This window comes from Scyliorhinus torazame, chromosome 13, assembly GCF_047496885.1.
Source record: "Scyliorhinus torazame isolate Kashiwa2021f chromosome 13, sScyTor2.1, whole genome shotgun sequence".
Lineage (NCBI taxonomy): Eukaryota > Metazoa > Chordata > Chondrichthyes > Carcharhiniformes > Scyliorhinidae > Scyliorhinus > Scyliorhinus torazame.
Genome location: NC_092719.1, coordinates 26530500 through 26539136, shown reverse-complemented (window position 1 = coordinate 26539136; position 8637 = coordinate 26530500). Strand labels below are relative to the sequence as shown.

The 8637-nt window shown below is 46.8% G+C and overlaps 1 long non-coding RNA gene and 1 pseudogene across 1 annotated transcript; one reads left to right on the top strand and one right to left on the bottom strand.

Annotated features, from left to right (window-relative positions):
• Positions 1-2093: 2093 nt before the first annotated feature.
• Positions 2094-8034, bottom strand: LOC140387670 (uncharacterized). The gene is made up of 2 exons (XR_011933936.1): positions 7968-8034; positions 2094-2732 (listed from the first exon to the last, which is right to left on the bottom strand). It is a non-coding gene; the product is annotated as an uncharacterized lncRNA (long non-coding RNA).
• Positions 3284-3869, top strand: LOC140387767 (peroxiredoxin-1 pseudogene; annotated as a pseudogene).
• Positions 8035-8637: the final 603 nt, after the last annotated feature.

Here is an 8637-nt window from a genome sequence, read left to right as displayed (position 1 = left end):
TCTGCCACGCTCACATGAACAACAGAAAGACTATGACAGTCTACCCAAATTACTTGAGCCACCAGAAGAAGACTCTGACAGTCTACCCAGCTCATCTCACCAACAAGAAAACCCTGCAGGTCTACCCACTGTATGTGAGACAAGTGACGAAGGCATCACAATTCCCATGCAAGATGTGCAACATCACAGTGAAACTGACAGATCTCAGCTCGTATGCACAGGGGCACTTGACAATCCAAGTGAAACTACTCGTGAGTCCAGTGCGACCACGTCAATTGAAACCTCATCCACTCGAGCCTCTCCACAAGAAAATGAAATCTTGAACATTTTGACTCCAGGCGAGGAGCATCAAGAAACCAAGGATGGTTCAAGTGAACCTGAAATGACTCCGACAGAGGACCATCAAGAAACCAAAGATGATTCAGGTCAACCAGAACGGTCTCCAGACGGGGAGCATCAACAAGCCAAAGATGATTCAAGTGAACTGGACATGACTCCAGACGGGGAAACGCTCAATGAAACAGCAGATGCCACAAAGGACGCCGACACAAGTAACTTTGTGAAGGACTCAAATTCTCCACTCGGAATGGTCATTGAGCGCAACAAACACAACAACAAAACCTACAAAACAACACAGACAACAACAAGAAGCGTACCAAAGGCACCAACGTCAACAACAAGCACAATAAAAACAACAACAATAGAACAATGACTTGTACAACATGGTCCAACTCTGCACATGAAGGACAATGTGACAGCACAGCTCAAGACAATGGCAAGAGTACAAACATACCATGGCATGATACCGAATCTCACCGATTCACGTTTGCTCCACTACAAACAAGCAAACCAGCTTTCAGGAAAGATGACATACAGAATCGCTAACTCAAGCATAGAAAAAAAAGGAGTCCAAATCATATAATGAAATGAATTGACCATTCGAACAACTCATGATCATAGGAACACTGATGACGTTCACAAGAAAATGACAGCATCAACATCACCACTACAACAACAAAACAAGCAAGCCACTCGCCCGAACCGATTCCTAAAGTTTGGACTCATAAATGTTAATTGGTATTGTATAATCATCAATATCATCACAACTTGTACATGTCATCATTTATCTACCTGTTTTGTACAATTTTCTTTAACAAAGTACAGAAAATATGTAACACGAAAAAGGGGGGATGTGGTGATATGCATCACTGTATATACACAAGGAGTTAATGTAAATATACTACAACTAAGTAACCACTAGAGAAAGTACCAGAGATGTCATGACATGCAGACATACAGCCAATGGGTCATTACAGCAGGACACAACCAATGGGTAATCAGGACACGCAGAGGTGGCATTACCACAAGGGGGCACTTCACAACCCATATAAAAGGACAGGGCACACATGCTCTGCCTCTTTCCACAGACAGACATCTAGAGAGTACATCAGGGTTGATCAACAGCATCACACCCAGCACGTGGCTTAGAGCAGGTTGGTAAAGATAGACTGAGTTACTACAGCTAGATTAGCAGAGTCAAACTCATTTAAGAACTGTGTTAATAGTTTAATAAACAAGTTGAACTCATTTCATAGTCTGGAGCTTCCTTTGTCAAAGCATACATCAAGGAAGCAGCTTATGCTCCACGAAGCAGCAGAACACAACAGGTGGATTGGCCATGCTAAATTGCCCTTAGTGTCCAAAAAATGTTAAGTGGGGGTTACTGGGTTACGGGGATAGGGTACATATGTGGGCTTCAGTAGGATGCTCTTTGTAAGGGCCGGTGCAGACTCGATGGGCCGAATGGTCTCCTTCTGCACTGTAAATTCTATGATATCTATGATATTATCTCATTGATGTAATTTTGCTCTGTGTGTAAGCTGGCTTCTGTATTTCCAATATTACAAAATTGACCATGCTTCAGGTCTCGGCAATCCCACATATAAACCACCCAAACCCCTTGATTAGATTGCAAGCGGAAACTCACTTCTACATATCTGTTATTCTATAACTAAACTACCCGAAACCCTCTGTTAACAGATTGTGAACATATTGAAAACTTAATGGTATTCATTCTAAAACAACAGCTCAAATGATGTAAGGCGGCTTTCTGCTGTTTATTGTATTAAATCAGAGAGCATGATGTTCTTCATTAATCGGTGACCTCTCACTCAAAAACCTGCTGACTGGCCAAAGACAGGATAATCCAGCACAAAGCATTGTGCTGATCAGATTGATGGACCATACATTCTCCACCAAAGGGAAGATCTCCATCATTATCTTTTTAATCGAACTCTCAATCAGCACATGCTCTGTTTCTGTGGCAGGGTCCTCAGTATGATTCTCCACGTGCTCTTCGGTCAGTCTGATGCTCCCAGCGTTGATGCTGCACATTGGTTCACTCGGTCTCTCATTTCCTGTGCTGTCTTTCATATATTCCTCACTCAGCCTCGGACCTTCAATGCTGTCTTTCTTATTCTGCTCACTCACTTTCATAAACTCAGTGCTGTTGACATTCTGTTCTTCACTGTCCCGATTGCTCACTTCCACTTCTATGTAGATATTTACCTCTTTATTTGCTTCTGCGGTCTCTGTCATTCTAGTCCCTAATTATAGCAGTGGCCAGTGTGTGCCCCGAGACCTGGCATTTGAAGCTTCTTCAAGTACTGACTCCAAATTGAATGATCTTCTTCAACTCTTTGTCTTCAAGCTTTGCGGGCCTCACTCACCACCTGAGACAACAGAAGATAAAAGGTTTAAGCTTTCAACACCAATGCTGTTCATGATTATATCAACATTTCAACAGTAACGCTGTTAGTAAATAGAGAGAACACATCAGAAACACCTCAGTTTCATTCAGGAATTGGTGAACAACAAGTTAGCTCTTCGGGGTCTTGGAACCTCAGAGGGTTCTGAGAATTTCTACCACTCCCAGCTCCTTAATCATCCCTAAAATATCCCTCCCCCCAGTTTTCTTTCCACTCCCACAGTTACTCGTTTGTTAGTTATGTGTCACAGGGCTCATTCCCCAATTCAATAATAATAATCGCTTATTGTCACAAGTAGGCTTCAATGAAGTTACTGTGAAAAGCCCCTCGTCGCCACATTCCGGCGCCTGTTCGGGGAGGCTGGTACGGGAATTGAACCCACGCTGCTGGCTGTGTTCTGCATTATAAGCCAGCTCTTTAGCCCACTGTGCTAAACCAGCCCCCATTCCTTGCTCTTGGGACACTGATTAAACACTGTGAGAGGGTTTGCGCGGGTTTAACGGTTTCCAGTGAGGATGGTTGGTGATAACGACTGGAAGGTTCTTATCTCGTCTCTTAGCTGTAGTCTTTTTCTACCCACTTGATTTTTCCGACGTGTGTCCAACTGAGATTATCGCTTTTAGTGGTCGTGTAGATGATTTCAACAAGATTAATTGTGAAGTAATTGCTGCTTCTACAGATTCCCATTTTGCTCATTTGGCTTGGGTCAACTCCTCAAGAAAGCAAGGAGGACGTAGTCCAACAAAATTCCCTTTAGTGTCAGATCTCCGTCGCACGATCTGTGTAGATTGTGATACCTTAAAAGATGATGAAGGTGTCGCTCTCCAAGGTTCGTACACCATTGATAATAGTGGTATCCTACGTCAGATCATGGATGTCCTACGTTCAGTGGATGTGGCCATGAGGCTGGTTCAAGCATTCCAATTTACAGATGAACATGGTGACGTTTGCCCTGCTAATTGGAAACCTGGTGCTGACACCATCACGCCCGATGTGGAAAAGAGCAAGAATTACTTTGCCAAACAGAAACAGCTTCCAGTTTGTTTATGGTTCATTGTAACCAAGTGGAACACTGACCTGTTAATTGTGTGGCTGAAATAGAGTTGTTTTTAGTGAGCAGACATTTTGCTGCTGTTTGCTGAGACCCAAACTGATAGGTATGAGGGTCCTGTTTCATGCATTGAAGCTCTCTGCACAGAGTCTTACTTGCTGATCCATGGATCAGAGAATTGGCATGGAGATGAATGTGCCCAATTTGTGTTCTCCTGGTTATTCAGTGATTAATTTCAATCGCTGGAAAATCAGGAGGCCATGAGTTGGGTGTGCTAGTCCTTGTGTCTGATTTTCCAGTCATTGGCCTTGTGGAGTGAAACTCTGTTCCGGGAGTAAAGTCTTACAAAATTTACCCTGTGTCTGGCAAAATCAGTTTCCACTTGTGTATTAGTTCTAATGAATGTTCTCCTCTGTAGCCAAAATGCTCCAATGTTTTATAGGTGTTGGAGCATAGTAATGACTTTGAATAAACCAGTGCTGTTTGAATAAAATTTATTACATTATTGTGCATTTGTCAGTGCAAAAATAAAGTTTGCGGGAAAAAAAAAACACTGTGAGAGCATCACAGGACATGGGGATCACAGACCAGTGGGACTAGACTACAAGGTCACAGAGTTTGCATGTTTATGTAAATGGGCAGCACGGTGGTTAGCACTGCTGCCTCACAGCACCAGGGACCCGGGTTCAATTCTGGCCTTGGTTGACTGTCTGTGTGGAGTTTGTTCCTTTTCCCCCGTGACTTCATGGGTTTCCTCCGGGTGCTCCAGTTTTCTCCCACAGTCCAAAGATGTGCAGGTTAGGTGGATTGACCATGATAAATTGCCCCTTAGTGTCCAGGGATGTGCAGGTTAGGCTATGGGTGTGCAGGGATAGGGGGGAGTGGGCATGGATAGAGCTTCGAAGGGTCAAACCTCAAGGCATAAAATGGGCTGCAACCAGCATTACACTGTCAATCACAGTTGGTGAGATTACCAGACTTGCTGATGCAAAATGAAAATCCCACAATGCAGCAGTAGGAGTAGAACTTCAAAGATGTAAGGGTGCTTCAATGAGATAATGTTGAGGGAGCTTTACTCTGTATCTAACCCGTACTGTACCTGCCCCTGGGACGGTGAAGAGAACCTTGTATCTAACTCATGCTAACCCCCTCAAGAGTGTTAATGGGAGGGAACTTCAAAAACATAAGAACATGAGAAATAGGAACAAGACAAGACCATGCACCCTTCAAACCTGCTCTGCTATTCAATATGATAATGGTGGATCTTGGGCTTCAACTCTTTACCTGCCTGCTCCCCATATCCTTGGATTCCCTGTGAAACCAAAACTCTGTTCATCAGCCTTAAATCTATTTGATGTTAGTCCATCTACAACCCTCTGAGGTAGAGAATTACAAAGTTTCACAACACTTAGAATAGAATCATAGAATTTACAGTGCACAAGGAGGCCATTCGGCCCATCGAGTCTGCACCGGACCCTGGAAAGAGCACCCTCCTGAGCACCTCCACCCTATCCCAGTAACCCAGCAACCCCACCTAACTTCTTTTTTCTGGACACTAAATATAATTCAGCATGGCCAATCCACTTGCTTTTGGATCTCTGAGGTTCACTCTGGGTTTTGCGTCTCTGGTTTTCACTTTTGAATGAAGAAATTTCTCCTCATCTCAGTCCTAAATTATTGTGTCTCCCTTGTTATAGATTCCCCAGCCAGACAGAGCAATGCTTCACTGTCCAACCTGTCAGCCCACTTCATAAACTCAATGAGATCATCTCTTATTCTTCTAAATCCCAGAGAATGTACTCAACCTGTCTCATCTCAAGGGCCAATCTGATGAAGCTTTGCTGTGCTGCCTCCAATGTAAGTATACCCTTCCTTAACCAAATGGAGACCAAAATTGCACCCAGTGGGCCCGATTTAATGGAAATGAAACAGAGCCCTATTTTTGCTGCGTTTAGCTGGGTGTTATCCCAGAACTTGGAGCACCGAGAGTGACCCCACTAGTAAATGGGACTCTGCTTCATTTTTGGGCCTCTGTGAGGAACGTCCCACCGAGGCCGCACTTGGGGTCATTTACTGGACAAAACAAGCTCAGCTCGCTAGTGCAGGAAGAGATCAGGACGGCCTCTAGTCTCCCCCAACACCCCAACTTACAAATTAGGAGGTCCTCGAGCCCCCTGCACCCCACCTCATAAGGCCCAGAGGCCCCCTGATTGCCTGGGGGACCCCCCCCCACCCCCCCCCCCACCCCCCCACCCGCACCCCCCACCCCCCGCACCCCCCGCCAAGTGTCGGTATGCCTCGTCCGCAGTAACCAGTGCTAAACGGATCTTGCTCGGGGTCTCCGAGACAGGGCCATTCGGTCCCGTGCTTTGGGTAACTCCGGCGCGAACATATTTAAGGGAGCTCATTAGATCTCGTGAGGCATAACGAGTGTCGTAAATATCCCACGAGGCCTCTCACGAGATTGACTGGCATTGTCGCGCCCCGAGTCGGGCACGACGAGTCTGTTAGACTGCGCCCAGTATTCTAGATTGGAGCATGATCTTATGGCCTCGCTGTGCCTACTCGGGTCATTTGCTCAGCTCCAATCTGCTGGGACCATTCCAGAATCTAGGCCATTTTAGAAAGTCGTAACTGGTCCACCCTCCATGTTAGCAGCTATCTCTCGTAGAACCTCAGCATAGAGGCCAGAAAATCAGTGGCGGGATTCTCCGATATCGGCGCTATGTCCGCCGACCGCCGCCAAAAACGGCGCAAATCAGTCCGGCATCGCGTCGCCCAAAAGGTGCAGACGTCTCCGCATCTTGAGGGGCCGAGCCCTCACCTTGATGGGCTAGGCCCACGCCGGACTGATTTCCGCCCCGCCAGCTGGCGGGAAAGGCCTTTGGTGCCCCGCCAGCTGGCGCGAAACTGACTTTGCTGGGCGGCGCATGCGCGGGAGCGTCAGTGGCCGCTCACGGCATGCCCGCGCATGCACAGTGGAGGGGGTCTCTTCCGCCTCTGTCGTGGTGGAGACCATGGCGAAGGCGGAAGGAAAAGAGTGCCCCCACGGCACAGGCCCGCCCGCGGATCAGTGGGCCCCGATCGGGGGCCAGGTCACCGTGGGGGCACCCCCCGGGCCAGATCGGCCCGCGCCCCCCCAAGGACCCCGGAGCCTGCCCTCGCCACCGTGTTCCGCCGTCCCAAAGCTGGTTCAATCCACGCTGGCTGGCGTGGGTTGACAGCGGCGGGACTTCGGCCCATCGCGGGCCGGTGAATCGAATCGCTGGGGGGTGGGGGGGGGGGGTGCTAACCGGCGCGACGCGATTCCCGCCCCCGCCGAATATCCGGTGCCGGAGAATTCGGCAACCGGCGGGGGCGGGATTCACGCCAGCCCCCGGCGAGTCTCCGACCCGGCGGGGGGTCAGAGAATCCCGCCCCAGATGTCAGATTTTAGTCCTGTGAGTTTCTCCAGTCCTTTCTGTACCGATACTGATTACCTTAATTTCCTCATTTTTATTAGGCCCTAGGTTACTCTTTATTTGTGGATTGGGGGTAGGTTAGCTGGACCGTTGGCTTGTGATGCAGAGTGACAGCAACAGCGTGGGGTCAATTCCCGTACCTACCCATGAAGGCCCTGCCTTCTCAACCTTGCCCCTTGCCTGAGGTGTGGTGATCCTCAGTTTGAATCACCACCAGTCAGTTCTCGCTCAAAAAGGGAGAGCAACCTATGGTCCTCAGGGACTATGGCAACTTCACATTTGTGGGTAAGTAACTTGTATCTTCCTCTATTTGTTCATTGCCTCCGCCATTTGCTCATTCTCCATGATAACTTTTCCCGTCTTTGCTCCTAAAGAATCAGTGTTTACTTCATCGACGCTCTTCCTTTTTACATACTTGTGAAATCTCTTACAGTCTGTTCTTCTCGTCCTGGCTCATATTTTCGCTAATATTCTACTTTTTCTTTTTATCAACTCTGTGTCTAATCCATACTACACCTGCCTGGAAGTGTTGATGGGATAGTGTCGAGGGAGCTTTACTCTGTATCTGATCCTGTGCTATACCTGCAAGCCACTTGAGAAAGAAAATCCTTAACCCTTTGTCTGCACTCAATTTGAGGTTCAATGAAAGGAAAATGTTTGACCTACAATTATCTTTCTTTAATTTACCTGTATGAAATGGAGGTGCTGCCAGAAATGATGATATAAAACTGCACCCAATCCTACTGTTGTCCAAGGAGCTTATGTGCATTCTCTTGTTACCTAATTCACGGTCTCAGTGGAACATTGCAGTAAATCATGAATAACAACCTTTGTGATATCATCTACAACACCAACCATCACAATGTGATTGCACAGGTCACCATCTGTTACTCCTACACCAGTGATATTGAATATTTCTGGACATGTGTAACATCGCTTGCTGTGTATTACTAAGGGCTGGGTATTCTGTACGTAACCTATAATAATGCATTGTGTTACTGGGGTTAACAGTACACAATCTGGCATTGGTATATGTAATGTGTATGTAAATGGTGGGCAATGCAATATCTTGCCTACCTCCACTGTCTTCATGTTGCTCTTTCTATCTCTCCTATTCATCTTATGTCTCTCACATTTGCTTTTTTTCTGCTTCTCACTTTATCTGTCTCTCACTATCCTCTTCTCTCTTTCTGTTGTCCATTGCAGGTATGGTGTGGCAGGGAATAGGTTTGTGTGGGGTTTCAGAGAGCTGTAACCCCCCTGCTCCTGTGATTCATCTTTCTCTAGCACTTCGCCTCATCACAGTTTCTATCCTCTCTCCTTTCCACCATCTATCCCCTCTCAACCGATCACTACC